This window comes from Lissotriton helveticus, chromosome 7 (assembly GCF_964261635.1).
Source record: "Lissotriton helveticus chromosome 7, aLisHel1.1, whole genome shotgun sequence".
Classification (NCBI taxonomy): Eukaryota; Metazoa; Chordata; class Amphibia; order Caudata; family Salamandridae; genus Lissotriton; species Lissotriton helveticus.
In genome coordinates this window covers 182,834,045-182,858,625 of record NC_136068.1, presented here as the reverse complement: position 1 = coordinate 182,858,625, position 24,581 = coordinate 182,834,045, and the positions used below count along the sequence as shown (strand labels likewise).

General features: G+C 47.7%; 1 protein-coding gene across 2 annotated transcripts in view; it reads left to right on the top strand.

Moving 5' to 3' along the window:
• The window catches only part of PLTP (phospholipid transfer protein), a 226,440-nt gene that overhangs the window by 7,401 nt on the left and 194,458 nt on the right, over positions 1–24,581 (top strand). Inside the window, exon 2 of one of the 2 annotated variants that reach the window (XM_078651904.1) lies at positions 2,200–2,369. The exons of the other annotated variant lie outside the window; for it this stretch is intronic. The gene's annotated coding sequence lies outside the window, so the exon portion shown is untranslated. The remainder of the gene's footprint in view (positions 1–2,199; positions 2,370–24,581) is intronic. 2 annotated transcript variants of the gene reach the window in all.

Here is a 24,581-nt window from a genome sequence, read left to right as displayed (position 1 = left end):
ACGTGCACTGAAGGCTGGTGGTGTGTGTGCCTGGTGGAAAAGCGTGCACTGACATGTTTAAAAGTAAAGTGCGCCATACTGCGATTGCTACAATAGTTAATTGTGGATGTGTTAACAATTGATGTGTGCACTGATGGCTGGTGGTGGGTGTGCCTGTAGAAATTGTGCACTGATGGCTGGTGGTGTGTGTGCCTGGTGGAAGTGTGCACCGCCGGCTGGTGGTGTGTGTGCCTGGTGGAAGTGTGCACTGACGGCTGGTGGTGTGTGTGCCTGGTGAAAGCGTGCACTGATGGCTGGTGGTGTGTGCCTGGTGAAAGCGTGCACTGACGGCAGGTGGTGTGTGTGTGTGTGCCTGGTGCAAGCGTGCACTGATGTCTGGTGGTGTGTGTGCCTGGTGGCAAAGCATGCACTGATGGCTGGTGGTGTGTGTGTGTCTGGAAGTGTGCACTGAAGGCTGGTGGTGTGTGTGCCTGGTGGAAGAGTGCACTGACAGCTGGCGGTGTCTGTGCCTGGTGAAAGTGTGCACTGACGGCCGGTGGTGTGTGTGTGCCTGTTGAAACCGTGCACTGACGGCTGGTGGTGTGTGTGCCTGGTGGCAAACGTGCCCTGACGGCTGGTGGTTTGTGTGTCCCACAGATGCTAATTGCCTTGTTGATGCTAGTGTGGTGTAGTGACGGACAAAGATGCTCGAAGGGTGGTTAAATAGCATTTGTAGTGTCAGTAGAGGAAGGTTCTCAGGCTAATTCAGGCAGTCATATCCCTACAGAAGGTAGCATTCTAAGCCCTAGCTAGTTTTCAGCTGAGTCCATACATGTATGCAGCACATTATTGCACTTCCTCTGTCTTCCCTCTTCACTCACTAGGCGCTCCAAAGACAACACTACAGCACTTGCTGGGGGAAAGTTTATTCTTGGCCCAAAGCACCACAGCTCACAAAGAGAGCACACATGGATATGCTTGTGCATAGTGACACTGATGTGTGGTGTGCCTCACCGCACATGCCTCCAGCCCCTTTTTTGCCTCCAAATTTATCGTCCGGGGTCCCTGATTAGTTTCCAATATTATGTCTCCCCATTAAGAACCGAGCAGCATCAGGTGTGTGGGCTGCTGTGCTGGATAGGTGAGGCAGTGCCTGGTGCGTGTCCATATCGGTGTTAACAATACCTGCTCACTCACTCCTTGGCCTCTGTGCTGAGCGCACCAAGTGATGCGGACTATAACGGTGTTAAGACTATTTGCTTCTCAACTCTTTGGCCTCTTTGCTGAGCGATGGGGGGTTGTAAAGGTGTTAGTCGTCTCCCTGGCCTTGCCGCAGAGTATACAGAGCGATGGAGCAGGTGTGCAGCCTATAAGCAGGAAATTTGGAGTAATGGTGAAGATCAAAGGAAGGTGCATTTATTATGGTCTGCTGAGAGGGCTACTGATTCTGTTTGCTTACGTGGAGTCCGGGCTGATATAACACTCTAAAATGGATTGGGGGGGGGGGGGGGGGTATGGTGTCCAAACTGTCTAATCAGCCAGAGTACAAAATAGCGGATGCTGTATGTAGAGGGATACTAATCGGAAGAAAACTGCTCCAGAATTGTAGGCATGTGCTACAAAACTAACATAGCACCAGGTGCAGCTCACGTCTGCAAAGGGTTTCCAGGCAAACGGACGGAAGGGTCATAAAACCCCCACGCCCCCCACTCCTCTTCTAAAGAGGACACAAGGGATTCTTAGGGTGGAACAAAATGACCCTATAAAACTTGTGCTATCTCGAGGAAGCGCATTCCTCGAAGGCTCTCTGAAGACTGACAGAAACGCAGGACTGAGGCCACAGCAACAACACAGATTGTTTATGGGCTGTTACCAGAGCTCTCATAGACAGTACAGCTCAAGAAATCACGAGCTGACTCCAAAGACTGTTCGAACCCGTGCCCAGAACAGACAAGTGTTGCATGGCTAAACACTTATAAGGTCCCAAAGGCTAGACCTATTGGCTATGCCAATGTTTGTTTTGAGTGAGTGGCTCATGCAGGTATGTTACTGTGAGGTAGAGATGCTGTGAGTGCTTTTAAACTAGCCCCTGCAACATTGCACCTCTTCAAAATGTATCTTGGGTCTGGTGTAATACTTCTAGCCCATATTCCTGTCTTCTCGCACTGAATGCATCCTTTTTTTTTTATATAATTTGTTTTTATTGTGATGAAAAAGCAGACATCGGAGTAAACCACAACTTTATTCAACCTCGGGCCAAGGATCTGGACATTACTCAGAAAGAACACAGCCATTCAGCCCACATCCCGGGGGCCGGGCGGCAGTATGAAAACAGGCGTATGGACTCCGTAGCCATGGTGAAGCGACATGTATGCCGTTGGAACAGTAAGGTGAACATACATCATCACGATTTGAGATTGTGAATGAATAAAAAACTTTTCAATGTAATATAAAAACAGCAAAAAACAGTCCCCCCCTAAACTTGGCATCAATAAGAACACAGGGGTACATAGCACTCAATGCATCCTTAAATGTCCCATGTACAGCCGGGGTTGACATCCCTATTACCCCTGCCCACCAGTGACAGTTTACCAGTCACGGGTGGTGGTGGACATGGTTGTGGTGGTGGACGTGGTGTTGGTGGTGAATGTGGTGGTCGACATTTTGGACATGGTGGTGGTGGACATGGTGGATGTGGTGGTGGACGTGGTGGTGGTGGACATGGTGGTGGTGGACATTATGGTGGTGGACGTGGTGGTGGTGGTCGATGTGGTGGTGGTGGTCGATGTGGTGGTCGATGTGGTGGTGGTAGACATGGTGGTGGTGGACGTGATAGTGGTGGTGGGGGTGGTGGACGTAGTGGTGGTGGACATGCTGGTGGTGGATTTGGTGGTGGTGGTGGTGGTGGACGTGGTGGTGGTGGACATGGTGGTGTTGGTAGATGTGGTGGTGGTGGACGTGGTAGTGGTGGACATGGTGGGGGTGGTGGGCGTTGTGGTGGTGGATGTGGTGGTGGTTGACTTGGTGGTGGTGGACATGGTGGTGATGGATGTGGTGGTGGTAGACGTGGTGGTGGACGTGGTTGTGGACGTGGTGGTGGATGTAGTGGTGGATGTGGTGGTGGACGTGGTGGTGGTGGACGTGGTGGTGGTAGTGGATGTGGTGGACGTGGTGGTGGTGGACGTGGTTGTGGTGGACGTGATGGACATGGTGGTGGCCGTGGTGGTGGACAAGGTGGTGGTGGTGGACATGGTGGTGGTGGACGTGGTGGTGGTTGTGGTGTACATGGTGGTGGTAGTGGATGTGGTGGTGGACGTGGTGGTGGGTGTGGTGGTGGTAGACGTGGTGGTGGTGGAGGTGGAATGGGGTGTTGGATATGGTGGTGGTGGACGTAGTGGTGGATGTGGTGGTGGTGGAGGTGGTGGTTGTGGACGTGGTGATGGTGGACGTGGTGGAGGTGGATGTGGTGGTGGTGGATGTGGTGGTGTTGGTGGTGGACATGGTGGTGTTGGTGGTGGACATGGTGGTGGACGTGGTGGTGGTGGATCCTGTGGTTGTGGACGTGGTGGTGGACATGGTGGTGGTGGACGTGGTGGTGGACATGGTAGTGGTGGACGTGGTGGTGGTGGACGTGGTGGTGGTGGACGTGGTGGTGGTGGACGTGGTGGTGGTGGTGGACATGGTAGTGGTGGCGGACATGGTAGTGGTGGTGGACGTGGTGGTGGTGGTGGATGTGGTGGGAGATGTGGTGGTTGTGGACATGGTGGTGGTGGTGGACGTGGTGGTGGTGGTGGACGTGGTGGTGGATGTGGTGGACGTGGTGGTGGATGTGGTGCTGGTGGTAGTGGTGGTGGACATGGTGGTGGTGGACGTGGTGGTGATGGTGGACGTGGTGGTGGTGGACGTGGTGGTGGTGGACTTGGTGGTGGTGGACTTGGTGGTGGTGGACTTGGTGGTGGTGGACGTAGTGGTGGTGGATGTGGTGGTGGTGGATGTGGTGGACGTGGTGGTGGTGGATGTGGTGGTGGTGGATATGGTTGTGGTGGGCATGGTGGTGGTGTGCATGGTGGTGGTGGGCATGGTGGTGGTGGACGCGGTGGTGGTGGATATGGTGGTGGTGGGCATGGTGGTGGTGGATGTGGTGGACGTGGTAGTGGTGGACGTGGTGGTGGTGGATGTGGTGGTGGTGGACGTGGTGGTGGTGGACGTGGTGGTGGTGGACGTCGTGGTGTTGGTGGATGTGGTGGTGGTGGACAGGGTGGGGGTTGACGTGGTGCTGATGGACGTGGTGGTGGTGGACATGGTGGTGGATGTGGTGGTGGTGGTGAAGGGGGTGGTGGTGGACGTGGTGGTGGATGTGGTGGTGGACGTGGTGGTGATGGGGGTGGACATGGTGGTGGATGTCGTGGACGTGGTGGTGGTGGATGTGGTAGTGGTGGACATGGTGGTGGTTGGGTGGTGGTGGTGGACGTGGTGGTGTAGGATGTGGGGGGGGTGGTGGTGTACGTGGTGGTGGTGGTGTAAGTGGTGGTGGTGGTGGTGGATGTGGTGGACGTGGTGGTGGTGGACGTGGTAGTGGTGGACGTGTTTTCCCTTTATACTGTTTATGTGATTAAGTTTTAGCCTGAATCCGCTCCGAGATAAAAGCCTCAAGCAGCTGGTCAACCATGCAGGGAGCTGCCCTGTATAGTGCCCGAGTCCTGTTCAACTGAGACTGTGAAAGGAGCAGACGTCTGTGCTGCAGTGACACCCCCTGCTGCTCACTTTTATTGATGCCCCTGAGTCTTGGGTTACTGTGCCTCAGAGTGCCTGCCCCTCATGTCCGGGCTGGTGACGTAGGAGCGCCCCTGCAGCTTGGCATCTGGCACTTTTCAAAAGTGCGAGCATAGGGGTCTCTAGAGAAAGAACAGGGGTGCAGGTGAACCCATTCCACCCTCACTGGCACCCAGAGTGTTATTATCGACCCTTTCTTGGTGTGTTCTGGTCTCAGAGTTGACATGTGTAGTATTTATCATGCAGCGTGTGGGCTGCAGCCCTTCCAAGGAGTATGTATGCTTTATAGCTGCAGCTGTAGAGCCGTGCCAAGCTGCATGAAAGGCAGCGGAGGGAGAGAGAGTGCCGCGCCTGGGCCTTCACAGCACATGAGACGAAGAGTGTTTGTTGTTTGCACGGGCCAGCCCTAGCTGTCAAGTTGGGAGACAAGTTACGAGCCCGGCAAGTTCTCACCTGCTCACGAGCTTGACACATCTGTCGAAGAGATGGAACAGACTTGGGCTGTGAAAAAACAGACCGCCTCACTTTGGCACGTTTGGCCGCCTCACTTTGGCACTAGCAACAAGGGACAGAGGCTGGACCTGGCGGCTACTTTTCCTTTAAAAAAAAGAGGGGAAAAGGGGATGGAAGTTTGGCTGGGGGGGACATTATTTCTCAATAAAATGACAGTTATTTCAAAATGCAAACACAAACTTTGCAAAGAAATAGGGAAACAAGGACATTGCAAGCTTTTCAAAGGGCAAAAATAAGGAGCTTTGCATCACCCCAGCAGTATAAAAAAACAGGCCAAGCCACGAAAGTTAAAGTGATCGGACGGAGGCAGAGGGGAAAGCAACTTAATGACCCGTGACAGAGGAGACAGATGGTTGTTCCGCGCGTGCACGCGCACGTGCACTCAAGCTTCAGGCCAGCAAAACTCTGGTAGGTAGCACTTCTTTTTACCCTTTACTAAATGTCGAGCAAGCAGCGCATGCACTGCTGTAGGCTCGACCAAAAAAGTGCTGGTACTCAGTACTGGACAGTAACGGTTCATTTAAAGGACTGCAGCTATCAGTAGTGCAGAAGATGCAGTGGCATCTGGGACCAAGAGTGTTGGGGGCCCACTGAACCCCAGTTATGGCTGTATTTTACTACCCAACCAACGGACATGGTGGCCCTTCTTCTTACCTCCATCCCAGCTCATGACACCCTTGCTACACCATTGATTACACTGAACACGGAGACAGGCATGAGTAAGGGGGGCCTGGAGGGCAGGTCGAGGGTGTGTGAACAGTGGTGCAGGGTTTGGGGTTGAACTCAAAGACTGAATCCAGTGAAGCTGAAATATTGGAGAAAGGTTTCAGGTGTCTTTAGTGGATGTGGTGCGTGATTGTCAAAACCATAGCCACTATATTGTCTTAAACATCCTGAAATCAGGTGTGGTCTCCCTCTTGCTGAAAAAACCTTCTTTGGTGCCTGGCGATCCGTCTAATTTTCAATGCTTTATTTGAGCCTGTGGTTTCTGGTGCTTGGCACTGGCACTTAATTCTCAACACCGGCACTTATGACAGTCTGCCACATGGTGGCGCTGTGTGTCTAATTTAGAGATGAGGACAACAACAGTTGTTTATTAATTCAAAATACATTAAAAATGACTACCTGCAGCCCATACAATTCTTATAGCTCTGTGGGCCTGGAATAGTCTGAATCGTCATACCTGTAAGAGTGTGATGCTTAGTAGTTATGCTGGTACTGTTATTGGCAGCGATGGGAGTTGCACTAGTGGTGAAAGCTAAAGTGGCCTCCTGACCAGGGCCATGCCATGTATTCATTTAAAATATTTTTTTCCCCCACAAATTAAGCAATGCTTCTTTCAGGTCAATTTCCAAACTCCGATTTCCAGCCAAGCGAATGAATACTCATATTTCTTTGACTTCTATCAGACTGTTTTTTGGCCAAGTAGGAGCAGGGAGCTACTCGCCCCCTCGTTACTCGATTGACAGCGGATAGTGATGTTTTGGTACACGCATTCAGCTTCACTGACCAAACACGCTTCCTGCAATGCTTCACACACCTTGACTTAAGTGGCTTGGTCATCACACTATTAAGGTTTTCTACAGACTTTGATTTGGATGAATGCAAAAATTCACTATTATCAGGAACCAGCCCTTTGAGTTTGTGGGAGACCCTTCAGCCTTAACGGACAACGTCGATTGACGCTCTGTGGCCATATAGTCATTTTTAGGGCAAATGAAGGTAGCCAGGCGAAAATATCCACTAAAGACCTTGGGTCAAAGCCAGAAGTCCCATCCTGCAGGTACTGGATGGATGGAGGCTGGTTTGAGCAGTGTGTCCGCATTGGTATGACATTTCTCAACACCCCCCCCCAGACCCCCGCCCCCCTCACGACCACTCATTTGGTTACCACAATAATATGCTAAGTGGCACAGCCTGCATACAGTCCCTGTCTGTGGCATTTCACAAGTCTCCTGTAGTTTGCATAGGTAATGATACTGGATGCGCTGAGAATTAAAGTACAAGGACAGGGTTGTCTTTTTTTGTGCGTCTGCACCAACAGTAAAATTGTTCATGTAGCACTGACACCTGGCCCATGTACTAGGAGTGAGCCCATGCCAGGGAGCCAGGCCACCTTGTCAGCAGTTTCGGATTGCCAAATAGGCAAAGTGGGCACCGGCCTGTGGGTCCCGCTCTTTTTAGAGACCCAGCTACAACAGATCAAAATAATATTTATTTGATTTTGAAAGAAAATTACAATCAATCTTTCTTAAATTGTTTCAAAGAGATAGAAAACAAGCATTTGCAATGCAATAGGTCTCGCATTAGGAAAGTGTGAGTTATTGGTATTGTTAATGACACATTTTGTATTTATGTGCTGGTTTTGAAAATAGCTAAATTAATAGCTTTGTCATTTACAATTCCAATAGTTTTAACTTTCGCAAATGTGACACCTATAGCATTTGTAATGCAATATGTGTTGTATTTCCGTGACTTAGATGTATTGATATTACAAATAACAATGACTTTTCATTTTTCTTAATAATTAATACTTAAATAAAAGTTCATGTAATTTATAATGGCAATAGCTTAAACTTTTGTAAATAACTTTTGTGAAGATTATGTTCAGTGTATTTTATTCTGACGAAAATCCAAGAACAGAAGTTAAATATTAACATATTTTTGTGACATTTGTAATAAAGCTTGAAACATTGAGAGAACATATTTGAACCAGTTGTTGTTGAATGGTTGCACAGAAAGATGCTGTGGTGGCGATGAGTGATGTTGTGGTGGCGACAAGTGATGCTGTGGCGTTCAGTGATGCTGTGGTAGCGCATAGTGATGTTGTTGTGCCCCTGAGTGATGCTGTGGTGGTGCTGAGTGATGCTGTGGTGATGTGATAGATAGAGTGAGTGCGATAGATAGATAGAGGGAGGGCGATAAATAGAGGCGATAGATAGAGGGAGGACGATAGATAGAGGGAGGGCGATCGATAGAGGGAGTGCGACAGATAGATAGAGGGAGGGCGATAGATAGAGGTAGGGCGATAGATAGATAGAGGTAGGGCAATAGAGGGAGTGCGATAGATAGAGGGAGGGCGATAGACAGAGGCGATAGATAGAGGGAGGACGATAGATAGAGGGAGGGCGATCGATAGAGGGAGTGCGACAGATAGGTAGAGGGAGGGCGATAGATAGAGGTAGGGCGATAGATAGATAGAGGTAGGGCAATAGAGGGAGTGCGATAGATAGAGGGAGGGCGATAGATAGAGGGAGGGCGATAGATAGAGGGAGGGAGGGCGATAGATGGAGTGAGGGAGGGCGATAGATAGATAGAGGGAGGGCGATAGATAGAGGGAGGGCGATGGATAGAGTGAGGGCGATAGATAGAGTGAGGGCGATAGATAGAGTGAGGGCGATAGAGTGAGGACGATAGATAGATAGAGGGAGGGCGATAGATAGAGTGAGGGCGATAGATAGATAGAGTGAGGGCGATAGATAGATAGAGGGAGGGCGATAGATAGATAGAGGGAGGGCGATAGATAGAGGGAGGACGATAGATAGATAGAGGGAGGGCGATAAATAGATAGATAGAGTGAGGGAGGGCGATAGATAGATAGAGTGAGGGAGGGCGATAGATAGATAGAGTGAGGGAGGGCGATAGATAGATAGAGTGAGGGCGATAGATAGATAGAGTGAGGGCGATAGATTGAGTGAGACGATAGAGTGAGTGAGGGTGGTAGAGTGAGTGAGGGCGATAGATAGATAGAGTGAGGGCGATAGAGTGAGTGAGGGCGATAGAGTGAGTGAGGGCGATAGAGTGAGTGAGGGCGATAGAGTGAGTGAGGGCGATAGAGTGAGTGAGGGCGGTAGAGTGAGTGAGGGCGGTAGAGTGAGGGCGGTAGAGTGAGGTGGTAGTGTGAGGGCGGTAGAGTGAGGGCGTTAGAGTGAGGTGGTAGAGTGAGGGTGGTAGAGTGAGGGCGGTAGAGTGAGGGCGGTAGAGTGCTAGAGAGAGGGTGGTAGAATGGTAGAGTGAGGGCGGTAGAGTGAGGGCGTGAGGCGGTAGAGTGAGGGTTGTAGAGTGAGGGCGGTGGAGTGGTAGAGTGAGGGTTGTAGAGTGAGGGCGGTGGAGTGGTAGAGTGAGAGTGGTAGAGTGAGGGCGGTAGAGTGAGGGCGGTAGAGTGAAGGCAGTAGAGTGAGGGTGTGAGGGCGGTAGAGTGGTAGAGTGAGGGCGGTAGAGTGGTAGAGTGAGGGCGGTAGAGTGGTAGTGTGAGGGCGGTAGAGTGGTAGAGTGAGGGCGGAAGAGTGAGGGTGGTAGAGCGGAGAGTGAGCACGGTTGAGTGAGGGAGGTCGAGTGGTAGTGTGAGGGCAGTAGAGTGGTAGAGTGAGGGCGGTAGAGTGGTAGAGTGAGGGCGGTAGAGTGACGGCGGTAGAGTGGTAGAGCGAGGGTGGTAGAGTGAGGGCGGTAGAGTGAGGTGGTAGAGTGAGGTGGTAGCGTGAGGGCGGTAGAGTGAGGGCGGTAGAGTGCTAGAGAGAGGGTGATAGAATGGTAGAGTGAGGGCGTGAGGCGGTAGAGTGAGGGTTGTAGAGTGAGGGCGGTGGAGTGGTAGAGTGAGGGTTGAAGAGTGAGGGCGGTGGAGTGGTAGAGTGAGAGTGGTAGAGTGAGCAGGGCCGGACTGGCCATAGCGGGTACCAGGCGTTTCCCCGGTAGGCCGCTAGGGTGGGGGCCGGTTTTGGGCCCCCGGAGGGCCGTTTTTGTTACCGGGGGTCGCCAATATCGTTCCCCGGTAACAAAATTGGGCGAAACCGGCCCTCCCAAACTGCTCGGCTGCACTCCCCCTCACCCCAGGGGGGGCAACTGAGCAGTTTGCCTGGGCCGGTTTATGATCCTAGTCCGGCCCTGAGAGTGAGGGCGGTAGAGTGAGGGCAGTAGAGTGAGGGTGTGATGGTAGCTTTGGAAGAAGATATTGGCTAGGACGGCAGTGCTCCTTTGGAAGAGCAGGGGCCTGGATAGAGGGCTGAATAGAGGATGTAGCCTGACGGGTACAGAAGTCAACCTCGAAGCTGGGGAACCGGATTCGAGTCTCGGCAACAACGCTCAACATCTTGTGATTCTGGGAAAATCACTTAATCTCCCCGTGCCTTACAAAAATGAATGAGTTCTTCTGTAACAAAACTGGTGCTCATGTAAAGCGCTCTGATACCTGATGTCTCGGGTCCAGTTCGCGCAAAAAAAACAAACCTGGGGGTGGCTTGTATGTGTGTTTTGGAGGGGGTGCGTGTGTGTGTTTTGGAGGGGGTGCATGTGTGTGTTTTGGAGGGGGTGCATGTGTGTGTTTTGGAGGGGGTGCATGTGTGTGTTTTGGAGGGGGTGCAGGCATAACTATGGCGAGGAGCCTCGGTATAAATCGAGGGACTTGGCATGGACGAGGTGTCCTGGCAAGGGCGAGTTGGCATGGGTGAGCAAAAGGTTTGCTGAAGGTGATAGCAGTATGCTTTATTTGAACACAGCCTCAACTTGCTGCCTGGACCTGTGAGGGCCGCTGCCATTCCCGGGCCCTCGCGCTTCACAGAGCCCCAGCTATTACCCCGACAGGCAGATTTTAATAAACTCACAAACACTGGCCTAGGTGGGAAGTGACTGGTGCAACCAGGAACCTGTATTAGCAGCAATATGCTGCGTGTACGTGTTAAAATGAAGATAGCATCTTCATCGGATTTCATAAATTGCCCATGATCACACAGTATGCTAAATGGCTAAGCCGGGACTCGAACTCACTAACACCGGAAAAACAGCGGAGCCTCTGACAGTGGATCATGATGCTGTGATTGCCGCCCTGTCCCTGACACAGTACACTTGCTTCGCACAACGCATCACCTGACACGAGAAAGGATGAAATACACAATAAACAAAACACTCCCTGTCCTACAGATATAGTAATACCCCTGCACTTGAAAGTGCATTTGCATGTTTTCCCCGTTTGTCTTCTCTAAGCATTTAAACAATTAGATTGAAGACACAGAGGCGTACAAGGTGTTATTTTTACAGCATTCTGCTGTTCTCTGTCCCACAGTTAACAGGAAGATACAAGCAATTAATGGCGCTAGAGCAATTCACTTCACACCACTAACTGGGCGACAAGAGGCTCACAGTAAACAGCACTGGTGTTGGGAAGGAAAGTAAAGTTGCAACCAAAGCTAATTAATTTTAAAAAGTAGTGCGCGGAAAATAAACATATAGCGAATGAAAAAAAGAGGGAGGAAGAAGCAAGGGAGACGGAAAGAGGGAGGAAGAAGCAAGGGAGACGGGGAGAGGAAGGAAGAAGAGGGAACGTGGAGGGAACGGCCTGGCGGCCGTGAAAGTGAGAGCAATTAGGGGGGAGGAGAAGTGAGGCTAGCGCGCACTGCGCACGATGGAGAAGCCTGTGGGAGGGAGGCTGATTGCTTTGATGTGGAGAGCATCAGGAAAGCTAAATCAGCAGGCGTATGGGAGCGCGTTCACGAGACCACATGCACTCGTGGAAATCCGCCGGCTGGTTTAGCTTTCCTGATGCAACCCTATAATTCTCGCTATTCATTCCTTGTGGAATGTAATAGCGAGACCTAACAAGCATTGGAAATGCAATAGGTCTCGCAGCATTAGAGTTAGTGCATTTAGAATTGTTTATGGGTTTTTTGTTGTAAATCTTTTGCATTTTTATTTTTTGTAGCCAATGCTAAAGAATTACAAATCAAAAAAGCAATAAACATTTGTAAAAGCTTTAACTAAAAATCCTGTGAGACCTATTGCACTGTGTGAGGGTGAGGTGTTGAGGGTGAGTGAGGGTGGGGGTGAGTGAGGAGTTGAGTGTGAGTGAGGTGTTGAGGGTGAGTTTTGTTGGATGAAAAAAACTTTAGGACCATAATTAAATCAGGTTATAAGTTTGCTTTCAAATCTTCCCTTTCCACATAAATGTCTCAGCGCTCTATTTACATAAATGCACTGTTTAATCCAGCAGTTTTTGCACTAGTAGATACAAATGCTGTAAATTGTACATAACTTGGCATGTAGACTTTTCTTTGAACTTTCACGTGTTTGTTCACACATACATGCCGGTACAGTAGCATGCATGCAGTTCTCCAATACATTATATGATATTGAATATCATATGTCTGTGACGGCAATATATTATTCTTATGGACGTAATGTGTATTTACACGTGTTTACATTTTGTGTGTGTGTGTATACATGTATAAATACACACGCAATCACAAAAACCCGCAAACAATTATTTGATGTCAGCAGTCATTCGTGCAGTCTTGTCATGCGAGATCAAATCAGGCGCTATGCTGATGAAAACGCTTGCATATGGTGGGTGGATTAAGGGCCAGAGACTCCTTTTTGTCATGGAAATGTTTTTGTTTACTTCATCTCATAGCATTTCTCACACTTGGCTTGTTTTGTGTCGCCTCTCAATGGCTACACGATCAAATGAATGGATTTATTTTTGCCGAATGAGGGGGGCAGCCCTCCCCTCAAAGGCGCGACACTGCGTCCCCGCGAGGAATGTTAACGCGGGTTTTATTGTGGGGCGCTGAATGGGGAGCGCCTTTCACGGCATAGCCCCCCGAAATGCAACAATTTAAATAACTGCTTAGACCCCAGAAGGCCGCGGTCAACACGGGTCGCATTCCTGGTCCGTGAAAACACACTTAGCTGATAGAGTTATGTAAAACGTATCCCGAGACAGTAATTTAGTGTGAAGACATAAGTTTTATTTTGTAACACTTTGCCGCCGGGGCATGGAATGCCAGAAATTGCAGTGGTGCAAACTGTTATGTAAAGCCGCAAATGAAACACTTGCACGGAGTTTGCAGATTGGAAGGGAGCTCGTGTTCAGACAGCCTTGAAATGTGTAAACATTGTGGTAGAAGAATGGGGGGAAGGGGGGGGGGGATAATCCCAGGCACTACAGTCGTGATAAAAATACAAGAGCCCCCATTTTTTTAGCTTTTAATTTTGGAGGACCTGGATATGCCTTTAAACAAAATGAGGTTGACTGGCTCTGCGGTACTAGTTCGCTGAAGAAACCCGCTTTGAATAGGTTTTCACCTAACCCTCTATTGAACATGCCCTCTGCCAGGCCACTCTGGGTAGGAAATGACACTTTTAGCCATATAACTAATTCTAGAAGACATTTTCTGATCTTATAACGCCAGACATTCGCATGAAGTGAGTCTCGCTCGTTGTGTTGTCGGACAGGGCATAGACAGTAAAAGTACCATGACATTATATTGCAAAAAAGGCAGAGTTCTGATACTCGGAGGCTGAGGCCAGTAAAGATTTAATTTCTCGAAAAAAGAGAATGCTAACTGAGTTTGATTGGCTGTTAAATGAAGGGCGAGATCCAATTACTTGTCCGGGACTTGAAATGATTATTGTGCATGGGCCGTGGCTGGTGCAGGGAAGCCCACACACGGTGGTTTCGGCCTTGCAGCTTGAGAGCACTTAGAAACACAATAGGCGGATGTTAACTCGTTTCAGATTGTTGGAGGTCCCCATTTAATGCCAAACAATGAACTGAAATGCAACGCTTTCAATGGACTGCAAGCAGAGCAGGACGTTTAAAAATGCGAGGGCACAACTATTTAGGGGCACCAACTCACCCAATCCGTTTCTCAGAAAAGTTACGTATTTACAAACCACAGGGCGAGTAATAAGCACAGCAGTGTTAATGGCGATTCACAATAATGATGTATATTTGAGGTAACAGGAGCTACTCCTTTAACAAAAAATATCAACTAATGTATGTTTAAGGGGATGCAGAGCTGGCTCGAGCATCCTTTAAGATGTGCACTGGTTGCCGTTTTATTTTCGGAAGCCAAAGATAGTGTAGGCTTTCCCATTACGGAAAGTCGTGCTTGCTCGCCCTACATAAGAGACAGGGGCAGGCAGGAACAAGACGGAGGGAAGAGAGGGGAGGGGGGAGGAGAAATGCGAGACGGCGGGAAGGGGAGGGGGCGGAGCGGGTACAATAAACAAGACGGAGGGAAGAGAGGGGAGGGGGGAGGAGAAGTGCGACAGGGGAAATGCGAGACGGCGGGAAGGGGAGGGGGCGGAGCGGGTAAGAAAAGTTACGTATTTACAAACCACAGGGCGAGTAATAAGCACAGCAGTGTTAATGGCGATTCACAATAATGATGTATATTTGAGGTAACAGGAGCTACTCCTTTAACAAAAAATATCAACTAATGTATGTTTAAGGGGATGCAGAGCTGGCTCGAGCATCCTTTAAGATGTGCACTGGTTGCCGTTTTATTTTCGGAAGCCAAAGATAGTGTAGGCTTTCCCATTACGGAAAGTCGTGCTTGCTCGCCCTACATAAGAGACAGGGGCAGGCAGGAACAAGACGGAGGGAAGAGAGGGGAGGGGGGAGGCAGGATGACTCAGGGGAGGGGGCGGAGCGGGGCAGAGCGGCATGTGGGTGTGAAGAAGCCGGGCCTTTGAAGTGAAGCTAAGCTTCACTTCAAAGGTGTCGGAGGAATGCGGGCGGCTGTGCACGCGCTTTTAAGCTCAATGCACATGCGCATTGAGCTTAAAAGTCACGGGCACTGCAAGGAATCGCCACGATTCCTTGCAAGTTAGATAAAGAGTAGATGAGCCCCTATAGTCTCGCTTGCTCGATGCGCATGCGCATCGACAGGCGAGACCTAAAAAGGAATCATTAAAGACTCTATAGAGGAAATACTGTATTAATGTAATGTACCCGTCTCCACCTTGCCCTGTAAGGCACCACTGTCATGCATGTTTCTGCATTTCTCTGTAGGTAAAGGTTTTATTTATTTATTGATTGTAAGTGCTTTTTAGAGCATTGGAATTTTTAGAGCTCCATGAAAAACTATGAAGTGGTTCAATGCCAATAATTGCCAGAATAGACTTTCTAATCTAAGTCCAACATTCCATTGTTTTTGTTTCTGCTTCTCTCGGTTTAATTTAGAACATTCTAACATCAGTGGTGGAATGTACGGCCATTCTTTCTTGGGCTATATCAGTTGTTAAAGGCCCTCGTCTGTGGCACTAGCCTATAATTGGTATTTGGGGCCTTTAACATACGGTATAGCCTTCTACAGTGGGACTATAACGTGGAATGGACAACCCACCTAATTAACAATTACTTTGAATAGAACATTCCAGAGACTCTAACTTTGCTTAATGTAGTGGGCAAGGTGCTCGTGCTTTACACTCAGGGCCATGTGGAAATGTGTCGAATAATTTAGAAGCAAGCTTAGCGCCGGTGCTTTACATATAGGGTGGTTACCACTGGCACTGTGAGACACCCTAATTTAGACTATTTCATAAGTTTCTCTTCAGAACTGCCATTGTGTGGGAACATCCCAGAGAAACTTCTTTGTTAAGGGTCAGACTCAAACTCTGTCATTCAGCACATATAGTGTCATCAGTCAAATACATTTTATTTAGACCAATGGTATTTAAACAACACAATTGCACATATCATCACTTTATATTAAACATTTAGCAATTTAAATAAATGTTGCATTATTTAAAATTTCAGCGACAAAATTCGAAGCTAAGACCAATACAATTTAACAATTCCCTGTATTATATAGTGCTATTTTTCACCATATCTTCTTTAGCTCCCAGTAACTCCTGACTTGGGCTTGCAGGGAAGACATATGAAGATTCATCTACTGAAAAGTTGCTGAAGTGTGTGGAAAATTTTAAGCTGGTGAGACAAGGTTTGAAAAATGAGACGCTGACCTTGCAAGGTGTAAGAGAGTGCAGGATTACATTGTTAAGCGAGAAGCACCCTGCAGTGTGGGTGTGGAGCTTGGGGTGCAAGAGAGAGTACCAATGTATTATTAATGCATGTTCTTTTACTGATCTCTCTTACCTGCGAGTTGCGTGACATACTGTATACAGTGAGCAGGTAGAAAAGAAAACAGAAGAGCTTGGTCAGCATGACACCTCTAGGCGCTTTGCCATTATCTCAAGGATGCCACAATTTCGATTTGCGCTGTACAGGGGGGGTATAGACTACACCCAGGGCTTTAAGTGGGATGAAAAGACTGGAGGGTCTCTCAAAGGGGTGTGGCCAATGTAATTAAGGACGTGGCTTAAAAACACATAAGCTAAAAATCTGTGCCTAGCATAGTTTGCCGCCCGACTTGTATTTTGCTGTTTCTGTCATTGCATCCAGATATATGATACAAGTAACATCATACCTACAAGTCAGGACTATTGGCTTTGTCAATGGTTGTTAGTTAGTTGCATAAGATAAATAAACAGCAACGATGGCTTGATATAATATTGAAAAAACTTCCACTTAAAGCCCTGGTGACACCACGACAATGATGCTGCTCCTGAATTTCAAAAAGAGAAGGGAAATCCGGAGCGACAATGCATCTCTCTTTAAAGGATTTCTCTTCCCCTACAATGCTCACATGGCATGACGTCATGCCGTAACTTCTCCACTAATGAGAAGTGAGCAAAAACAGAACCCAATAGAGACCCGTTTCGAGGCCCCCTTTAAAAAAACTGCCGGCGCTCAGCACCGCTGAGACCCGGCCCACTTAAAGCCCCGACTACTCCTTGGAATTACTGGTACCGTGTGGTAACACTCCGCTGTTAGCGTGCGATTTGGTCTTAAACCCATGGAAGCGGGAAATCTGCACGTGATTCCCATTTCTGTGGGTTTTAATACCAGGCCCGGCTCCAGGAATTTTTATTTGGGTGGGCCAATGGTGCATTCGGGTGGGCCACTGAGTTAATCGCGGCCGGCATAGCTCGCGGGGGCAGGGGGCATCATTATATATTTTTTAAATGTAGCTTACCGGGTCCCATGTCTTCTCGGCTCCTGCCCAGGATGCAGGCAGCCAGGCTCCCTCCCCAATGCTGCATAATTCCATCGGCCCTGGTTGTATCCATACACCCCAGCAGGAAGCAGTTAATGAGTGTGCTATCTGAAAAAATAACCTACAGGCGTAAATATTTTCAGTTTCGCTGGTTTTGATTGAAAGGGCTTTATGTTTTTTCCAAGGAAGGAGTACATGATCAAACATTTGGTCTCTCAAAAAAAAATACCAGTTTTGGGGTGGGCCACCTTTGGCTGAGGTAACTTAAAAGTTGCACAATGGTGGCACTAGGGCCCAGGAAACTCGCTGCCAAGGGCATCTGCTGACAAAGTCTATACATTAAATGCCACATCTCAAAGAGACAGGTAAGGTGGGGGTTGGTTTCTGGTTAAATTCTGAGTTTGAGATGGGAGGTTGATAGAGCAGTGAGGATGTCTTGCCTGGCCAGCATGAGTTGGAGTCGGGCCAGCCATCCACTGCGAGGAGGGAGGGAGCAAAACCCTGTTTATTGCCCCTATCACTTCATGTTCCAAGAGGAGTGAAAACTCTGGCCCAAGGTAGCAGCATCTCCCGGGGTGAGGTCTCACTGTCATACCCTAAGACAGAGGTGTTCAAGCTTTTTTTGCACGGAGCCCCCCAAAGCAAAATGTTTTGAAGTCGGGGAACCCTGCAAAACTTTATTCCAAGAATCGGGAGGCAGGGCTGAGCGCAAAGGCAGAGCTTTTGAGATCATATCATGAATATTTTTTTGTAGCTCATAATCTACATCAAATGTGAAACATATGATAGGGAAAATCATCAAACAATAACAGAAATTGACAAAAAAACTGTTCTCTCCATAATTTGGTTCTTGTGAGCCCATCGCACTCCTGGGTCCTAATGGAATTGCACTTTCTGCACTAATGATAGCTGAGGCCTTAAGTAGCCCTCTACCTCCTCTGCCTCTTTCACAATTTACCGACCATGGCTATCACTTCAATCTTGAAACAGGTTATCCATCCCTTTTTTGGTTTTATGTAGGGAGGACCCGGCCCAAGGGCATTGGGAAACTTTAAATAAGCACCATTTACATTACACAAACACAAGTTCATATTAATTTATTATATATATATTTTTAAATTTTAAGCACTGGACTATTAAGTGATTTGAGTTGAGCTGACAGGAGGACCTGAACTAGGTTCCAACGTAGGAAGCTCTTGCCATTAGGACACAACTCCTCCCTTTTAGAAATAATGAGCTCCAACGTGCTGCCCTCAACTTTTTGCAGAAAAGGTGCTCTCATGTCTCTTTGAAACACCCTTCTCAAAGCTTGACTGGTCACCTTTATTTTGCTTTTTGATATATTTGGGTATTATACCAGCATTAATGAGGTGAAACCAATGCCCGATAGTTTTTACCAAATGTAAAAATGACAAAGTAACAAAGCAAATGTATGACAAAATGTTCAGTATAACCCCACATAATTTTCCTTTTCATGCCACATAATTTAGTCAACCCTGCCACATGATTTGGGCCTCCCTTGTCGCATAATTCCAGTGACCCTGGCTTTAATAGGCCTCTCTTGACACTGGACCCTATGCAACTGGTTAAGCAACACACATAAAAGCAGCCGAGGAGCTAATATATGCTTTATGTGATGCCAGAGTGCTTTTTACCACAGGCATGGAACGTGTAGCTCTATGAATACACTAGTTACTATTTCCCACTGTGAAAACCAGGATTCAAATCGGCGACTCTCTGGTCACACAGAAATCTGCAGTGATTGCTTTAGATAACAGAGGTTTTTAATGTAGGAGAGTATATTTTCCCAAAATTCGTTTCATTTGCTTTGTTTTATTATTTACTGTGTGTGTGCGTTTTTTATATATGCAATTATATGAAGATGAAAAAATTACATAGTTATTAGCATGTTGTGTTTACCCTTGAGCCCCGTCTCCCTACTTACTGACAGTGCCCCAGGAAACACTCAGGATTACAGGTGCAAACTTTTTATGCTGTTTAACTTCTGCATATAAAAGAAGACAGCCTGTGAACTCACCAGATAAACGTCGACGCTTCCAGGCTATCTTCATTTACAATTCCTTCCTTGCAGACGCAGTTGTGCCCCCCTGGGAATGTAGTCACGGACTCCCAAGGAGGCGCGCACCACCGTTTGAATATCTGTGCCCAAGGCCAGGGCGGAAGCTCCCACCACATGCTGTGACTGCTGGGTTTGGCCCATTGTCATTCTATATGTGACAATGGGCCGCGATCATCTGTGCTGGGCTGCGCAGAGGCTGCAGCAGCCTCTTAAATTCCGATCAGGAGAGCCAGCCTGAACACCGGTTGGGGCAAAAAACGGCACACATCAAGCATCGGTCGAAGCCAAGGCTCATGTTTGGGTGGGCCAGGCTCATGTATGGGTAGAATCGGGCCTGTTTAATACATTCATTTACCACCTGCTCTAAGCATGTCGTAAATGGGATCTGATGTTTGTGTGTGTAGCAGGGGCGGAAGGAGATCGCAGAGAGGGTATGGCATGGAAGGGGAACAATTTTTCTGCCATGGGAAGCATTGCATGGTCTTTGGAGGTTCCAAGGTCAGGCTGCTATTGGTCTTTTGACGTAGTCATTCCCTACCACACACCGGTTTGAGGGTCGCGGTTGCGACCCAAGCCCTTTGACGACTTCATTGCTCCAGCTATTTTTCGATGGGATTCTGATGCAGAATATTTACTACTGCCGCTATGTCCCTGGGACACCCTCACCTGAACGCACGACCGAGGACCCATTTCTTCTACGATGAATTGCTATTAGGGACCACGTCCCCTTTTTCGAGCTAACATTCGTTGCTCTGTACAGCAGATTTCTGCAGCACCTTTTCAGACCAGTATTTGCTAAGGCTTAAGCCTCTCACAGCCTTCTAAGACCAGCCAGATGCTCGGGTGATCTATTTCCCGCATTATCCTGAAGAAGCCTGAAAGTACAAGGCCAAAACGTGTCCACCCACATTACCCAGGATCCATGCCATACAAGAAGAATGCCTATGGAATATGAATTGTTATACACTACTGTCAAAATAGTTTTTACGTGCAATTTATTGGTATGCGAGATTATCAGGTCTATTGTATTTAGGCGTTCTTACTGGAGCTGGTACTTCTCTCCGTCTTAACAAGGGTGCATTGTCCGTCATTGCGGTCATATTGTTTACCTAAGTTCAAATAAGTATCCTTTGTATTTTTTCTGATTTAAAGTGCTGTTTGCACTTTATATGGAGCCCATGGCCCAAAGGGTCCAAGACGACCTGAAAATTACTGGGTTGAGCTTTGGAGGCTGCACTAACACTGTGGACTTGTATGCAGATGATGTATTAGTTGTACTTGAAAACCCACAGCATTCCTTTCCACCATTTTTAGCTGAACTCAAGCGGTTTGGTGCTACGCCGGGCTTTCCTTATCAACCTCCAGAAATCTCTGGCTCTCACACTCTCTGTGTCGCCTCACACTCAGGAGCTGCTGACTGCCCAACACCCAGTGCTTAATTTGAGCCAGTGGTTTTCGGTGCTCAGCACCAGCACTTAATTGTCAACACCGGGGCTTGTAACAGTCTACCACATGGTGGCGCTGTCTTTCTTATTTATATATGAGAACAGCAACAGTTGTTTATGAATTCAATATACATAAAAAATGACTATTGACTGCCGCCCACGTCATTCTTATAGCTTTATGGGTCTAGAATAGTCTGCTTTGTCACACTTGTAGGAGTGTGATGATTAGTAATTATGCTGGTACTGCCACTGGCAGCACTGGCAGGGGGAAATGGGTTATGCAAGCTGCAGTGGCCTCCTGATGAGGGCCCTGGCACTTATTTTTTTACAAATTAAGCACTGCCAACACCCCCTGACTCCGGCCAACTCCGCCATCTCTTATTTAGGTCTACAAATTGCTCCCATGTTAGCAGATACAATCGCCATCAACAACCGAGCTCTACAGACCCAGATCAATGCGGACCTTGTGGTATATAAATAAATAATACCGGGACTATTTTTGACTATATTAACAATAACAGATAGCTCAATAAATAAGAGGCAGGATCCGATGTATCCGAGTCAAAAGGATTTATTCAGGCAAAAGGGAGGGGACTGGAACGGGACAGCCTGAAATAAAATAGGAAGGAAGGCAGCTGCAGCGCGCCTCATTACAGTTTAACATACATATATATAGTAAGACATTTCAATTACATTACATACAGTAGGCGTAACTAGTGACAAGCGTAAGATAAGAAGACATGGGCGTGAAAAGAAGGCGTGCACAGGGCGTGCACGTAGACATGTGATGTGAACGTCACAGAAATGTCATGAATGGGGCGGAAGCATGGAGGGGGCTACCTGAGCAGCTGGGACCTTTAACCTAGTGGTGCGCGCAAACGGGCAATGACGTGTTACCAGGGAGAACTGGGGGCTATGACTTCTACACTAGAAGAGGAGACTAAAAGTCTGCGGTGTCAGGACGACATGTACCTATAGCATATCTGGTATCTGGTGTTTGGAGTACATGTTGATAGAATCCAAAAGTTATCAGGGCAAAGGCTACTTGACACTAAGGCTGGTGCATGCCTTATTCTACATGTATTGTGTGTGCTAGGAATATTCTATGAATATTAATACAGTATTTCTCTTACATGGAGACAGAAAGACTAGACCATAGCTGTAACTGTTGATGCGGTTCAGTAGCTTTAGGAATGCAAAGAAGGAGGGCTGAACTGATAACTAGAAGCATAACATATTCTTGGCAGACAGGCAGGCAGAGCCAGGCCGGGCACCGTGCTGCGCGAAAGGGAGTAAGTGAAGGGTCAGGGATGCAGGTGGGGGCTGCATCGCTCCTCGGAGTGAGTTCAGGAGACTGGAGCTTGAATCTGGTGTCCGGGCCCTTTTGAGGCCTAGAAACGGGGACAATTCAATGAAATAACGTGCACACTGTGAAACGTGGCAACATAGGCCTAATACTCGTTGCTTTCACGAGAACTGGAAACTGGCATACTAGAGTTGGACACAACTATAATTGCGTCTTTAATCGATCATAGGGGGATACACGCATATCGATCATGCACATATAACATAGGATGGGGAACACGTAGGCACATATAACATGGCAAAATTCACTTTTCCACATTCCCTCCTTGTGCCCTACGTTTCCATCAGGAAACATCAATATTCATGATACCATCTATCTGTTCATATAGCATCATTTGCTCGTCTCGAATTGTCTTGGAACGGGACTTAGGACTAGGAATACAAGAGGTAGCACACATGCCGCAAATCGCAGGGCCGCATTGTAAACAGAGGCAGCAACTGAATATGATCATTACTGCTATACCTAGGAATGACAATACTTTCCATCCCCAGGCAGATATGATACTCCAGAGCCAACCGGACCATGTCCAGGTGCCTGGATTCTGGTGTAACTGATGGGCAATTTTATGAAGTCTGGTTATAGCTGAATAAACAGACGGCGCGTTATTAGGAATGAAAATGCAGCAACTAGATCCGATGACTCTACATGCTTCTCCTCTATCGGCCAGTATGACGTCAAGAACGAGACGATTTTGGAGCACGACAAAACGCATAGCAGATTGCTCTTCAGTTAAGTTACCTAGAGCAGAAGTAGTCTCATTCACTACTGCTTCAAGGGTTCTGGTTAACCTACGTATTAACTTACTATTCTGGACAGGACCTATAAAGAAAAAGAAACCTTTATTGAAGTCTTGATACTGTTCTAGAGCAGTTTCAGTTTGATCGACAATTGGGGACTCAGTCTCCCTTCTATGTCTAACGTGTACTAGATGTGTGTTTCTGTGATAATCGGATGGGGCTAGAAAAACTGGTGGCAGTAGGAAGGCAATGTAACATGTTCCATCCCAATCGAGGGGCAGACGAACATATGCGGTCTGACCACAAACAAAATAAGAATGACGTGAGGCTTTGAAAATAGATTTCCCACTGTCACTATACTCGACTATAGTAGTACAATCACTATGTCCTACAGGTGCGGAACCATTCTTTCTGACACATAATTCGCCTTTGACTGGTAGTACTGAAATAGCAGGCAAATCTGGAGTAGTATCGGACTGAACATTCAAGACCATGAAATTCGAGGAATAATTACCTAAAACATATACTTCATTTTCTAGATCTAACCCTGTTCTATGGGAAAGACCTTGCTTGTCTGGGAAACATGTTCGATTCAGAAGGGACATATCAGTCGAGGAAGACGTTAACGTGGACCATGCTCCACACGAACCATTATGTGAAAACGGATAAGGAAAGAGTGGCAGAACTCCCTTCGGTGTCTGGAAAGGGGGGAGTCGACCACACACCCAACAATTAGTGGCATTGCTGGTCTGGTGTGAATAGTGCAACATTCGGATAAAAGTGTTATTACGCATAGCAAGACGATAGGATAACTCGTGAGGAGGCAGATCACTAAATGTGTGCTCTACTGTAACATTAGAAAACATATGTACATGTGAAATAGGAAAACATAAATGTAACGCATAACTTATGCATGTAACCATAAGACTCAGGAACAATAAAAAGAACAGAATGATGATACATCTCTTAGAGTTTTGACTAACTCTCTCACTGTGTGGGTCTATCTCATACATGTCAGGAACCTGTCTAACCGTTTCACCCGAGAGGGACTTAGACAATTAAACTGGCTGACTTACTAGACCTCAACTTGGATTTATACTCCTGCTGCGGAGTTTTCTCTAACAGAGGAATTTTAGATTCGTTGTCTGGGCAGTCCTTGAGAACGGGGCAGTCCTTGAGAAATGTTTTAGCTTTGAGTCCGTGAAATTTCTTGACGTGGCTCGCGTGTAGCCACCCTTTTCGGTTTTCAATCTTCACTGCTGTCCGGGTGGTGAGAAGAACTAGACGGGGTTCCTTCCAGCGAGGCTCCAGCGGGCTTGAACGATCAAAATTTCTTATAAGGACATAATCACCCGGAACGACTTCATGCGGTTTCACCTCGGTGTTGTCTGGAAATGCAGCGGCAACCTGTGAACGACAAGATTGTAGTGCAGACATCAAGGAGGCAAGGTAATCTGTCAGCATATTACTGTCAACATCAGTTATGGTACGGGGTCTAGGTGTACCCCACATATTAGGGGGACGACCAAACACTATCTCATAGGGAGATAGACCTGAGCGGGAGTGAGCGACCATTCTCATATAAAAAAGGGCAACTGGCAGTGCTACTATCCAATCTACACCTTTCTCTGCACACACTTTTGCAATGCGGATTTTCAGGGTCTGGTTATGTCTCTCTACGAGACCGGCTGCTTCAGGATGGCATACACAATGGAACTTCCACTGGTACCCTAACAGAAGGGATACTTGTTTCATGAGCTCGGATGAGAATGGCTGGCCGTTATCTGAATACACGACCCTAGGTAATCCATAGCGGGGAAAGAACTCACGAACCAACTGCCTGGCAGTGGTCGC